The following is a 15,197-nucleotide window of genomic DNA, read 5'->3' on the forward strand; positions in this document are numbered from 1 at the left end:
GAGATGGAGATCTATGAAGCTGGAGATATGAAGAGGTGGAAATATATAGACAGGTAGACATAGAAAGCTGGAGATATTGAGCGCTGCAGTTATTCAGAGCTGGACCTATACAGAGTTGGAGATATTCCGAGGTGAAGATATTAATAGCTGGAGATATTCAGTGGTGGAAATATTGACAGAGGGAAATATTTAGACCTGTAGATATTCAGAGCTGGAGATATTCAGAGAGGTAGATACATAGAGATGTAGATATATGAAGCTAGATATCTACAGAGCTGAAGATATACTGACCTGGACACAGATATACAGGTAAATATATGAAGCTGGAGCTCTTCAAAGATGGAGATATGCAGAGAGGTAGATACATAGAGATGTAGATATATGAAGCTGTAGATAAACACAGCTGAAGAGATACCGAGCTGGATATATATATACAATATATATGTAGATACAAACACAATACACACGCACACACACACACACACTATATACACACACAATATATATATATACACACACTCTCTATACACTATCTATCTATATATCTATCTATATAAAGACAGTCTCTCTATATATATACACACACACACAAACACTCTCTCTCTATATATATGTACACACACTATACACACACACACTATATACACACACACAATATATATATACACACACTCTATATACTATCTATCTAAAGACACACTCTCTCTCTCTATATATACACACACTATATATATATATATATACACACACTCTATACACTATCTAAAGACACTCTCTCTCTCTATATATACACACACACACTATATATATATACACATATCTACACACTATATATATATATAGACACACACTATACATACACACAGACACACAGACACACAGATAGACTTATGTAGCTGGAGAGATTCAGAGCTCGAGATATTGAGAGAGGTAGATATATAGGAATGTAGATATAGGAACCTGCAGTTATACAGAACTTCAGATATTTAGACCTGGAGATATTAAGAGATACAGAGATTCAGAGCTGGAGATATACGGAGATATATATGGGGGCGGCGCGGAGGCGATTCCCCGCGCTCTCGGGGTGCGCGGCAGGCCGCTCCCGTCTCCGTTACCTGCACCTCTTCCCGCGCAGAGGGAGCCCCGGCCGCAGCGATGCCGGGCACCGAAAGCGACGGCCCTTATTTCAGAGAGAGACAGACAGTAGCAGGGTTTCTTATGGCCTGTGCTCTCCCCGCACGGCGCACGCACATGGACACGCACCGCGCTACTGGACCCCTCTCCACGCACCGCCCGCACCACGAAGGACACTGCCGCTGCCGCTCCCGCCCGCCCGCCCGCCCGCTCGCGGACGTTTCCTGTCGCACGGCGCGGAGCCCAGGGCCGCGGGCAGAGCGCTCCGGGGCGCGGCGGCCCGAGCCCGGCACAGGCCGAGTCCCGCTGCAGGCGCATCCCGCCGAGCCCCGCTCCGCCCCGCTCCGCTGCGGCCGCCCTGGACCTGCGTCCCTGAGCCAGGGCCCGTGCCCTCTGCCCCGGCCGGGCCACTGCCTCCGACCCGCCCCGTGCCCGCAGCCGCCGCTGCCCCGCCCCCGCAGCCAAGCCGGTGAAAGGGGCGCTGAGGACCGGAGCCGGACCAGTCAGGGCACAGAAGCCCGCACGCTCCCCTTGCAACCGCCCACATCCCGCGCCACCGCAGCCAGGCCGGGGCCGCTTCCCGCTGTAGCGCTCCCCCGCCACGCCAGAGCCTGCCCCTGTGACGGTCCAGGCCCCCCGGCGCGGAGGAGATGCATCTTCTCTTTGGGCTTCGGCTTAAGATGCTCAAATGCTAGGTGGGTGTAACTCAGCCGACAGGGGGAGAGTTGTACCTTATAGGCTACGTTGATCAACAGCCCCTACTTAGTCAAGTGCGTAGTTGGTTCAATGGTTAAAAGATATCCATGCCCTCCCTCCAGCCCAAGGGCCTGGGACATGTGCTGACTGTCACTGACTTAACATTTCCCTAATACTTAAAGTAATACATTTAAAAATATAATTTATTTTTTCAACTAAAAAGGGATTTTAAAACTTATATGAAATAGGTTTGGCTCCCCCCGAACTCAGCAGCCCCTCAGGGATGACTTAGGTAGAGACGGCTGAAAGCTTACGGCCATCACATTAAACAGCCACGGGGGACGGTAGCTGGACTTAACTCACGAAAACCCAGAGACGCCAGGGGATCCACACACTCGGTCTCCTTCTTGCAAGGCAACAAGTGCATCGTCCCGCTGCCATGACCCAGCCCGCTAGAGAAGCAGCACCCACACCACGCCATCAGAAATAGCAAGACTTGTACTAAAGGCACAGAGAAGAAGGTCTGAAATACCTCAGCTGGAAACACACTAACAAGCTCACAAGTTTCCTGAGCATTTTATTTTTATTGGGACCATGTTTTTCTTTTGAGAAAAGGGGCAGTTGAACTTCAACAGATTATACCCAAGCACCGCACCGTTACTGTGCCTTATTTTTTAGTCCTTCAAATAAATCGAGACTGATTTTCCCACAGCGCATTGACAATTGTAAAGCGATGACTGGGAACCACCTTAGAGTCTTTTACCATTTGTAAATCCAACAGGAAATATTTGCATTGAGCAAGTAAGAACACACATCAGATCGGCAGACAGAATGAAAAAGTTTATTCCTTCAGCCAGATCTCAGTAGGAAAGGAAAAGGACCAAATCTTCTCCGCGTAGAAGAGCACCAGCCACAAGGTAGACAGTTTTTAGACCATTTATTGTTGACTGTGCACATCTTAGGCCCACCTGCTTCCTACTGGTTTGACATGGACCATGCCAACTACCTTGAGGATCATTTGGACAGAGGACAAAATCTTCGTCCCCGTGGAGCTGGAGAATAACACTTTCAAACACCCACAGAGCCTTAATTTACAGACGCAAACAAATTGCACCATAAACAGCCTCAAATTGGCCCTGCAAGCTACAGCCTAAGCAAGCTACAGCCAAGCCACAAACAGAACCGAGCACAAACCTGTGTTCCTACACTAACACCGAGAACCGCTCAACAACCCAACCAAGAACGCCCTACACGCTGCCTTCAGTCACACCTATTCTGATCCACCGCTTCACTGGCAAAGCCAAACCGCCTGCGACACCCGTGACAGCTGCATATCAATACACACAACTAGCACAACACCTCAGCCTCCTTGCACACAACCTGCAAAACCCTTGACTGCTGCATATCGATATGCACGACTAGCACAAAGCCTCAACCTCCCTGCACACAATCGGGGCCAACCCAAGACTGAATGCACGGTGCAACTTGAAGCGTGTGGCTGCTTGCTCCTCCTGGGTGTGTGAAAGTGTAGATGCACTCAACAGCCTCCATCTGTCCTTCTCTGAGCAGACATTAAACATTCCCCTTCCTCCTGCCCACCCCGACCCACACTTCTTGTTCCCGAGCTTGCTTCTGCTGGTTCCGTTCCTTCTTCTCCAGCTGCCCTTCGGGGTCCTGCGAGAGTACACAAAACAGAAGTGGGGTCAGCTAGCAATGAATTGCACACCCCTGTAGAAGACTGTAGCTCTCAGTGCCCATTGTACACTCAAGCTTGATGTCGTTTAAAACCAAGGGGGATGTGACATACCTCCTGTTAAGTAAATGACAAATACCCCCAGTCTTTACAGAAACTCTCTTACTTTTGCCTCCCGGTTGCCTGGCATGGTTTTCTGCCCCGGTTATCAGTTAACTGCTATTAGTTTGCCGTCTTCTCTGCTTCCCCTTATGGGGGCAGAAAGAAGGAGCGAAATGGGATGTAAGTCAGCACGGTGGAAGATGCGTCTGCAGAACCCAACTTCTCCCCCTCTTTTACCCTTACCTGGACCTGCGGCCGCTGTCCTCTGTCCGCGGAGATGGGGGAGGCAGACATCCGGGCCAGCCAGAAGCTGCGTGCGAAGGCCAGGGCTCTGGACAGAACTGCTAGGGCGGCACCAGGAACGGTGACCGCCAACACCAGAAACCCTGCTTACAGGGCGGCGCTCCCGGCACACAGCTGGCTGCTGGGTCATGAAGCCCAGAGAAAACCTGAAAAGACCTAAATGCCAGCTGACAGGTACCTCAGGCGGTCTTGACCAGGGGTCAAAATTGCCCCATTCCTGGAGGACATAAGGGCCACAACTTCAGCCTCGTGTCACTGAAGCCACAGAGCCCAAAGGACTAAACAAAGCCTCCTCCTCCCCCAGGGTCAGAGCGGGTGGGGGGCGCAGCCCTGTTTACAGGGTGCGGGGAGAGGCCCTCTCAACAGTGCCAGGAGCAGCAGAACAGAGGAGCAGAGACCTGGACCTGAGTTACAGGGAGGTCACGATGCCTCGGGGTGCCAGCGCACTGCAACCTTCCCTGTAGCCCGCGGGTATCGTCTCTGGCCAACCTCACCCACTGGAACAAGACCCAGAAAATCAAGGGGACCTGGACCCTGCTTACAGGCTGCAGGCCGGGGCCAGGGGCGCAGGAGAACGGCTGGCCAAGTGCCAGGGCACTTGTCTCCAGGGACTCGGGTATGGGATACAGAGCCTGCCCCCAGGACGGATGGCAGGAAGTCTTCGTGTGAGCTACCAAGTGGGCAAAGGACCGTGCTGGCCACCCAAGAAGGGCCCAAGACCCGTACCCTGAGAGACAGGGAGGTCACTGGGGGGGTGGCCTAATGCTCCCCGAAGCCAGAAGTCACAGAAATCTATGCCGGTGCTTAACCCCCTAGGTACAGAGGTGGAAGAATAAGGCTATGTGGACACATCTCGCCCCTTTCCAGCACTGGGAAGAAAATAAAGTACGCTGCAGCGATTTTAACAACAAAAAGAAAATAACAAACGCTTTCATTCCCAGGCGCTCCTCTCTCTCGCTCGCCACACTCTGACAAGGAAGAGTGTTCCCAGGCCGGAAAGCAGCTCCGTGCTGCAAACTGCTTGTCCTCGAGCCTTACCCTGCAAAATCCTCCTCCACTCCCAGGAGGCAATACGGCTAAGACCGGCACCCTCCTTACAGGGTACGGCCCGCCTGGCCAGCCAGATCGCCCATAAGCGAGGCCTTCCTTACAGGGAGGGCCCTCAGCCAGCCGAAGGACAGAGCTGTCCCCAAAAGGCACGTGGAGACCTGGACCCTGCTTACAGGGTGGTCCACAGCTCTGCGGAATCTAGCCCTCCACCAAGAGACACGGGACTTGCACCCTCGTTACAGGGCCCGGCCTGTCTGACCAGCCAGACTGCCCCACAAGGTTCAAAAGGGACATGCCCAGAGCCCTGCTTACAGAGCGGGCCAACAGCCAGCCAAAGGACAGAGCTGTCCCCAAAAGGCACATGGAGACCTGGACCCTGCTTACAGGGTGGTCCACAGCTCTGCAGAACCTAGCCCTCCACCAAGAGACACGGGACTCGCACCCTCCTTACAGGGCCCGGCCCGTCTGACCAGCCAGACTGCCCACAAGGTTCAAAAGGGACGTGCCCAGAGCCCTGCCTACAGGGCGGGCCAACAGCCAGCCAAAGGACAGAGCTGTCCCCAAAAGCACACTGAGACCTGGACCCTCCTTACAGGGTGGTCCACAGCTCTGCAGACCCTGGCCGTCCTACAGGATGCCTGGGACTCGCCCCCTCGTTACAGGGTGGCCCAGGGGTCTGGATGTGGAGTACCAGGCACAGATGCAGGATGAAGGACAGATGCCTGGACTCAGAGAACGGTGAGGAGACCACAGATTTCAACCCAGCCACGGGAAGGTCATCAGGCTCTGGGATGTGAAGAGTTTGCTGTCACTCCACGAGACCCGGCTCCTGTCTGCAAGGCCCTCCTGCTGCACAACGCGGCAGACTGCGCCGTGTCTCTCAGCCCAGCGGAAGGCGGCTATGCCCACCCTGCTTACAGGGGCACCTCTCCGGCTGGCTGGCTATGGCAGGGGACTTGGACTCCCAATTACGGGATGTCCAGCGCTACACATGGTCAAATTGCCTGTTGTTCTCACGTGTTAGGAGGCAGCACGCACCCCCCGTACAGGAGGCTGCACCATTGGCAGCCAGCTGGCCTGGACCCTGATTACAGGGCGGCTGCGATGCGCAAGACCACCAACCAGATCCACGGCCTTTAGAAGAGGCGGCGGTGACACACGCCTTGCTTACAGGGTTGTCCACCTTCCACCCGACTGCTGCAGAAGTGCAACGGCTTCAAGGGCTGAGACCCATTTCTGAGTTACAGAGAGCTCGCCCAAAGGCTCACACATGCAAAAAGTGGCTAATACATGACTGAGACCTGAAGACAGGGAGATCATTCTGTCCAGAGTCCCTTCCCTTCGCACCCCGTTTTGCTGGCTTTTTGCCCGTCACGGCTTGCCTGCGGCTTGTCCTTCCGACACCTGCAAAAACAAAGAAGAAAAATCTAAGAACCCAGCTCCCACAACAATTCAGGGAGACACAGCCTGGGCGTAAGGCATGGAGCGAGAGACTGGGACAGGAAGATGTAACGTCTCCCTGTTTGGTCCTTCCCTGTAACCCCCGTTGATCCATCTTCTGTTTGACAGAGAGAGAAGCAGAAATCTCTTTGTTCAGCTTCCAAACACTGGGTCAGTAGGAAATGGAAAGTCATGGGCCACGAGCCTACAGACCCAACTTGTGCCATGGCACAAGACAGCAGCACAAGGCACCTGGAATCCTACTGACAGGACGGCGCCCCCCCACCCCAATCGCTGGCTTCTGTGGCAGAAAGTCAACCGAACAACGGTTGCTCAGGTGGTGCAGTTCAAGAAAGCAAGCAGCCGCACACCTGGAGGACAACGGGCACAAACTACAGCTTTCCTGACAGAGAAGTCAGAGCCCTCAAAGGACCCAATAAAGGTTCCAAAGCTCCGTGCTCAGCTGGGGGATGTAACGCAAGCCCAGATAACAGCAGCGAGCGGGCGAGGAAGCATCTGCTCACCTGCAGCTGGAACAGACTTGAACCCGAGTGACAGCACGCTCACAACGTCCACTGTCCTAAAGAGCTCCCCGTCTTGGAAAGGGAAGGGGAAGAGGACATGCCTCTGGTTTACGGGATCCTCGCTACTCCACCGAAAACTTATCCACACATGACCACGTCAGGAGCTAGGACACAAATCCTGCTTAGAAGGAAGTGCCAGCGATCCAGCCATCTGAGGCCCACTGATCCCAAGGTCTACAGCTTGGTGATGGAACCAAAAAACATTTTAAAAAGTCACCACATCAAAACTCCCTTACCTTTGCTGGGCTGGCATGGTTTTCTTCCCTCCTTGTAAGTGGATTCCTGCTGGTCTGCCATTTTCTCTGCTTGAGCCTGTAATAAACAGAGACAGAGACCGCATTTAACTCACCACCTCGGAGAATGGGTCTGTGGGCCGCAACTTGTCTCCCTCTCTTACCTGGACCTGCGGCCGCTGTCCTCTGTCCGCGGAGATGGGGGAGGCAGACATCCGGGCCAGCGAGAAGCTGCGTGCGATGGGCCAGGGCTCTGGACAGAACTGCTAGGGCGGCACCACGAGCGGTGACCGCCAACACCAGAAACCCTGCTTACAGGGCGGCGCTCCCGGCACACAGCTGGCTGCTGGGGCATGAAGCCCAGAGAAAACCTGAAAAGACCTAAATGCCAGCTGACAGGTACCTCAGGCGGTCTTGACCAGGGGTCAAAATTGCCCCATTCCTGGAGGACATAAGGGCCACAACTTCAGCCTCGTGTCACTGAAGCCACAGAGCCCAAAGGACTAAACAAAGCCTCCTCCTCCCCCAGGGTCAGAGAGGGTGGGGGGCGCAGCCCTGTTTACAGGGTGCGGGGAGAGGCCCTCTCAACAGTGCCAGGAGCAGCAGAACAGAGGAGCAGAGACCTGGACCTGAGTTACAGGGAGGTCACGATGCCTCGGGGTGCCAGCGCACTGCAACCTTCCCTGTAGCCCGTGGGTATCGTCTCTGGCCAACCTCACCCACTGGAACAAGACCCAGAAAATCAAGGGGACCTGGACCCTGCTTACAGGCTGCAGGCCGGGGCCAGGGGCGCAGGGGAACGGCTGGCCAAGTGCCAGGGCACTTGTCTCCAGGGACTCGGGTATGGGATACAGAGCCTGCCCCCAGGACGGATGGCAGGAAGTCTTCGTGTGAGCTACCAAGTGGGCAAAGGACCGTGCTGGCCACCCAAGAGGGGCCCAAGACCCGTACCCTGAGAGACAGGGAGGTCACTGGGGGGGGTGGCCTAATGCTCCCCGAAGCCAGAAGTCACAGAAATCTATGCCGGTGCTTAACCCCCTAGGTACAGAGGTGGAAGAATAAGGCTATGTGGACACATCTCGCCCCTTTCCAGCACTGGGAAGAAAATAAAGTACGCTGCAGCGATTTTAACAACAAAAAGAAAATAACAAACGCTTTCATTCCCAGGCGCTCCTCTCTCTCGCTCGCCACACACTGACAAAGAAGAGTGTTCCCAGGCCGGAAAGCAGCTCCGTGCTGCAAACTGCTTGTCCTCGAGCCTTACCCTGCAAAATCCTCCTCCGCTCCCAGGAGGCAAGACGGCTAAGACCGGCACCCTCCTTTCAGGGTACGGCCTGCCTGGCCAGCCAGATTGCACATAGGCGAGGGCTTCCTTACAGGGAGGGCCCTCAGCCAGCCGAAGGACAGAGCTGTCCCCAAAAGGCACATTGAGACCTGGACCCTGCTTACAGGGTGGTCCACAGCTCTGCAGAACCTAGCCCTCCACCAAGAGACACGGGACTCGCACCCTCCTTACAGGGCACGGCCCGTCTGACCAGCCAGACTGCCCACAAGGTTCAAAAGGGACATGCCCAGAGCCCTGCTTACAGGGCGGGCCCTCAGGCTAGCCAAAGGAAAGATCTCTCACCAAAGGCACGTGGATGCCCAGACCCTGCTTACAGGGTGGTTCACTGCTTTGCATAACCTAGTCCTCCACCAAGAGACGCGGGACTCACACCCTCGTTACAGGGCAGTCCAGGGGTCCGGACATGGAGTACCAGGCACTGATGCAGGACAAGGGACAGATGCCTGGACACAGGGAAAGGTGAGGAGGCCACAGGCTTCAACCCAGCCACGGGAAGGTCATCAGGCTACGGGGTCTAAAAAGTTTGCTGTCACCAACGAGACCCGGCTCCTGTCTGCAAGGCTGTCCTGCTGCACAATGCGGCAGGCTGCTCCGTCTCTCTCCAGCCAGCGGTAGGTGGCTATGCCCACCCTGCTTACAGGGGCACCTCTCCCAGCTGGCTAGCAATAGCAATGGACTTGGACTCCCAATTACGGGATGTCCAGCGCTACACACGTTCATATCGCCTGTCCTCGCATGTTAGGAGGCAGCACTCACCCCGCTTATAGGAGGCTGCAGCATTGGCAGTCATGTTTGGCAGCTGGCCTGCACAACGATTACAGGGCGGCTGCTCTGCACAAGACCACCAGCCAGATCCATGGATTTACAAACGAGGTAGCGGTGACACACGCCTTGCTTACAGGGTTGTCCACCTTCCACCTGACTGCTACAGAAGTGTAACAGCTTCAAGGGCAGAGATCCATCTCTGAGTTACAGAGAGCTCGCCCAAAGGCTCACGCAGCCAAAATTTGGCTGAGACATGATTGAGACCTAAAGGCAGGGAGGTCACTCTGTCCAGAGTCCCTTTCCTTCTCACCCTGTTTCTCTGCCTGGCTTTTCTCCTACCTCGCCTCTTCCCCGCTGCTTCTCCTTCTGGTTCTCCCGAGGCCTGCAAGAACAGAGACCGAGACCGGCTGTAAGCGAACAGAGCCAGAGTGCACATCCAGCAGCTTGAATTTCTAATACACTTACCATCCTCCGGAAACCTGCAACTTTCCCCGTAACCCATGGGCAATGCCTCTGGCCAACCTCACAGCGTAGCCTCAGATGAGCAGTAATAAAGCTAGGAAACCTGGACCCCCCTCCCAGACCAGGGACACAGGAAATCCCACCATCCCAAGCCCCCGAGGCTCATGAATCCCCGGGGTGTACCACTCAGTGGTGGAGCCCAAGGAGCAGACACTTTCTGTGTCAAAATTCTCTTACCTGTGCCTCCTGTTAGGCTGGCCTCGTTTTCCGCCTTCCCGGTCAGCTCGCTCCGACCCATCTGCCATCTTGTCTGTTTGTCCTTCTGGGGATGACGTGCAGACCCCCAAAGGGGACCTGCTTTGCAGGATTTGGGGCTGCAGCCTCAGGTGGCCAGGCCAGTCTCCAACACTTGACTCCTGGAGAGCCAAGTCAAGCGACATCTGCCACCAATCCCTTTCAGCAAGGGACTCAGCATCCTGGGTGGCCAGCCCGGAGGCCCTCAGCACGCAGTGGTTGCAAGGGAACCACTGCAGAAATGAAAGGGGGCAGCGGGCGGGGAAACTTGGATGTGAAAGAACAGGACAGGAGAGAAGAGAAACAGCGCAGAGGGGGAGCAGGAACTTGGAGGTGAAAGGCACCAGGCAGATCAATTTTATTTGTCCATTAAATAGCAGGCCAGCTCACACCTGCTTTTGTGTTGTCTTCTCTGCTGGTTGTCTTTGGCGGCACCCCGTGTGCTCGTGCTTCCCCATGGGATGGCCTTGAGAGGGCACAAGCCCCCTCAAGTGACCACCAGTGCTTGACCGCCCACAGAGCTAGGCAGCACCACACCGTAGCTCGGGCTTGGGGGTGTGAAAAGACTGTCAGTGCTTGACCCGTTTGCGAGCAGGGCAGCACCACACCGCAGCTCGGCAAGATGACCCCGAGAGCAGACAGCGGCGACCTCCAGGCCTTTGCCCACTGCAGCCCCAAGTGATGCCTTAAGGAGGGGCCGCGGGCCAAGCCCTAGGGACCTGGCCCGCGGCCCCCCCCGAAAGGCCTTAAGTGAGAACTACAGGGGTTCAGACCAGACCCACAGCCAACCTGAATGGTATCTTAAGGGAGAACAGCGGGGGCCTACGGACCTGGCCGCTGCCCCCCGCAAATGACACCATCAGGGAGGACTCTGGGGGCCCTCCGGCCCTCCCCACTGCGGACCCCAGTGACGTCTTAAGGGAGGACCGCGGGCAGAGACAAACCGCCCCTGCCCACCGCTCCCCCAAATGATGCCTCAAGGGGGCAGCGGGGCTGGCTACGGACCTGAGCCTCCGCCCCCCGAATGACAGCCTTAAGGGAAAGCTGCGGCCGAGGCCGGGGACCTCGCCCACTGCCCCCCAAATGGCGTCTTAAGGGAAGGAACGGAAACCTGCAAGCCCGGCCGCTGCCCACCCCGCGGGTCACCGGTGCTTGACAGGGACTACGAGCCACGCAGCACCCACGTGGCTCGGGACGTCACTCCCCACAGCCTGACACACCCCCGGGCCTGCAGAGGGGCCGTAGGTCCCCAACTGCAGCCCCCCCCACGTCCCCCCGCTCCCCCCGACGCTCGAGCACACAGGGTGCAAGGAGCTCTACGGCTGGGCCTCACCTCCCCGGGGCGCCGCCTCTTCAGGGCTCTTCTGGGGTTACCGCTCCCCCCCGCTGGCCAGCTCTACCAACTCTTCTCAGCCCCGCTCCCCTGCCGCGGCAGGGACCCGCCGCTCCCGCCTCTTCAGGGCGCTTCCGGGGTTACCGCTCCCCCCCCGCTGGCCAGCTCTACCAGCTCTTCTCAGCCCCGCTCCCCTGCCGCGGCAGGGACCCGCCGCTCCCGCCTCTTCAGGGCGCTTCTGGAGTTACCGCTCCCCCCCGCTGGCCAGCTCTACCAGCTCTTCCCTGCCCGCCGCCGTCGTCCGCGCCCGCGGCACGCGGCCTTTTATCGCTGCTGGAGGCCCCGCCCCCGATGGCGGACCAATAGGAAAGCTCGGGGGGGTCACTTCCCCCCTCAGCGCCACTTTGCCACCTTGTCTCTAAGGCAGGGCGCGCAAGCCTTCCTCCTGCCGTCTCCTGATTGGCGGGGAGGGAAACGCCTCCGCTAATCGGCGGGCGCCAGCCGGCTCAAGCCGCCCAGCGCGCCGCCACGTGCGCCGTTCGGCGGGGACAGGCCTCGTGCCGGGCCCCTCGGGCGTGGGGGCAGGGCGACACCCGCGCGGGGCCTTGTCCCTGCAACAGGGCGGGCGGGCGGGGGGGGGCCTCGTAGCGCGGCGGCGGCGGCGGCGGCGGCGGCGGCGGGGCGGGGCGGGAGGAGCAGGCGAGACGAGCCCTCGTGCGGGCGGGATGGGTCGTGTGGAGACAGCAGGGCGTGGACTAGATGACCGCGCGCGAGACCCCTGCCCTTCAGCCCACCCCGGGAATGACGCGGGAGCGGGCTGAGGAAAGGACCGGGCTGTCCCCGAGGCGCTGGGATCTAGTCACGTTCCCGCCAACCGCCCGGCCTGGCCCCGCCCCTTCTCCTCAGCGCCGAGGGTGCGCGGGCGGGAAACGCAGCCTGAGCCCCCCCCCGCGGCGCCATGTTACCAGCGCCCGCTCTCCCCGCAGTGCCACACTCCTTCACACCACCTCCCCCCGCTCCGGCCAGGGCCGGGCACACCACGCCCAGCACCCGACCCTCACACATTTCCACACCCACTTCCTTCAGGAGCCCACAACGGCTCCACTTCCCACAGAAAAAAATCTGCTCAACATGACTGAGTCCCCGCCTCGCACACCTGGCCGCGAAAACACTGCCGACCAGCGCACGGTGCTGCGCGTGGAAAGAAGTCGCCACCTCGCCACACGCTTTGTGTCTCACCACACCATTTTCCACAGAAGTGTCGCCATATCTCCACAGACTTGCACAAGGAGGTGTGGGGGGAAGCCATAATCCAGTTTCTCACAGAAATATCATACTTCCCCCCCAAAAGTTGACAAATCACCACAAACAAATCACCACAGCGGTCCTCACAAAACCCTCGCCGCAGCCCCAGTCCCCGAAGCGTCACACCATCTTCCCACTGAGGACAGACTTTTTTGTGGGGATTTTTGTTGGTTAGAAATGGGGCAAGTTGCCAGGCCCCGGGCTTTTGTCTCCCCTCTGCCAGCAAGGGGGCAGGGAACATCTCCAGCCTCCAGCCGCGCGTCGCTGAGGGGCTGCCGTCCCCGAGACTCGTGCGAGGGGCACGCCTGTCCCGGAGCCGCGCGGCCCGCGATGGAGCCGAGGGCTGCGGGGCCAGGGCCGTTGTGAGGGGAGCCGAGCTGAAAGAGGCCTGAGGGCTCTTTTGGGGGAGAGCAGGCAGGCCGCGGGGCACAAGGAGCTGAGGGTTGCGACGGGGCGGGGGGCATCGACAGAAGTGGGGGGTTTGTGCGAGGAGGGCAGGACTGGAGCAGTGCGGGCTGAGGCAGGAGTGAGGGGCACCACTGAAAAAATGAGGTCCCGAGGGTTGGGAGCGAGGGACACCGGTGAGACATGGGGGGGCTGTGGGCCGCGAGTGAGGGGCGCCACTGGAAAACACGGGGCCTGAAGCATAGACGGGCACTCCTGGCTTCTCCAGAGCACAGGCTTTGAGACCAGACGTGCGAGTGTTTGCTGCCGAGCACTGCAACTCAGACGTCTATACACTATCTATCTATCTATCTATCTATCTATCTATCTATCTATCTATCTATCTATCTATCTATCTAAAGACACACTCTCTCTCTATACATACACACACACACGAACACTCTCTCTCTATATATATATGTACACACACACACTATACACACACACACTATATATATATTTATACAGATTATACAGAAGGACATAAACACAAATAGATTTATGTAGCTGGAGATATTCAGAGCTGGAAATACTGACAGCTGGAGGTATTCAGAGCTCGAGATATTGAGGGAGGTAGATATATAGGAATGTAGATATAGGAACCTGCAGTTATACAGAACTTCAGATATTTAGACCTGGAGATATTAAGAGATACAGAGATTCAGAGCTGCAGATATATGGAGATGCAGCTATATGAAACTGGAGATAGTCACAGCTGGAGATATTCAGAGCTGGATAAATGGAGAGCTGGAGATAGGTAGACATGGAGATATTCACAGGGGTAGACATATAGAGATGCAGAGAGATGAAGCTGGAGATCTTGATCTCTGGAGAGATGCAGAGCTCAAGATATTGAGAGCTGGAGATATTGAGAGCTGGAAGGATTTAGAAGAGGAGATATTCAGAGCTGGACATATTCAGAGAGGAGATCTATAGAGATGTCGATATTTCAAGCTGGAGATATGCAGAGCTGAAAATAGACAGATCGGGCTGGATATATATATATATATACAGCTGGATATAGGAAGCTGGAGATATTCAGAGATGTAAATATAGAGAGAGGTAGATATATGAAACTGGAGATAGTCACAGCTGGAGAAATCCAGTGCTGGAGAGACACAGAGCGGTAGACATAGAGAGATTGACATATATGAAGCTGGAGACATACACAGCTGGAAATATAGAGATCTAGAAATCTATTGAGCTAGAGACGTTTAGAGCTGGTGTTATACAGAGCTGGAGGGATGCAGACCTGCACATACATGGAGCTGGAAATATAGAGACTTACATCTATTTAGAGCTGGACATATCTGGGGCTGGGCAGATATCTAGATGGAGATAGCAGGATATGGAGATATAGCGAGGTAGACCTATTTACAGCTAGAGATAGAGCGAGCTAGAGACCTACAGAGATGGAGATATATGGAGCTGGATATACGTGGAGATGGAGATATACAGAGGGAGACAAATCTGGAGCAGGAGATATATGGAGATGCAGATATACAGAGCTGTGGATAGACAGACGGAGCTGGAGGTTGCAGAGAGGAAAGTGCTCAGCGCCTCAGCCAGACGCAGGGAGGGAGACTACAAAGTCTGTGGCATGTGCGGCCCCAGTACCCTGCCAGCCCACGTGCAGCTCATTGTTTTGGGAGGGTGCTGCCAGCAGGAGAGGCAAGAGCTGGCAAGACTGGATGTGTTAGCGCTAGAGCAGGGCACGTGGTGATGTGCATCCAGGCACAAGCTCAGCGTCCGCTCAGCGTGTCAAAGCAGAAACACGTACTCACCTCTCGCCCCTGCGGCCTTGGCTACTTCCAAGGGACGGCTGCAGGCCCCGCACACCCGTCCAACTGCCCAGAGTGACCCTTGCACACACGACACGACACGACACGACACGACACGACACGACACGACACGTCCCGGGGGCCCTTCTGCCCCAAGTCCCACTCCTGTCACGCTGCGGCCCCTCGCTGAGACGCTGGCTCCAAGGACGGGGGCACGAGGAGGAGCCTGCCAG

At 56.5% G+C, this 15,197-nt stretch overlaps 1 long non-coding RNA gene across 1 annotated transcript; it reads right to left on the reverse strand.

Moving 5' to 3' along the window:
* Nucleotides 1-2,649: 2,649 nt before the first annotated feature.
* Nucleotides 2,650-11,345, reverse strand: LOC132244594 (uncharacterized). The gene is made up of 5 exons (XR_009456164.1): nt 10,045-11,345; nt 7,400-9,727; nt 7,239-7,314; nt 3,869-6,382; nt 2,650-3,504 (listed from the first exon to the last, which is right to left on the reverse strand). It is a non-coding gene; the product is annotated as an uncharacterized LOC132244594 (long non-coding RNA).
* Between the last annotated feature and the right edge of the window lie 3,852 nt (nt 11,346-15,197).

This window comes from Alligator mississippiensis, chromosome 13 (genome assembly GCF_030867095.1).
Source record: "Alligator mississippiensis isolate rAllMis1 chromosome 13, rAllMis1, whole genome shotgun sequence".
In the NCBI taxonomy this organism is placed as follows: domain Eukaryota; kingdom Metazoa; phylum Chordata; order Crocodylia; family Alligatoridae; genus Alligator; species Alligator mississippiensis.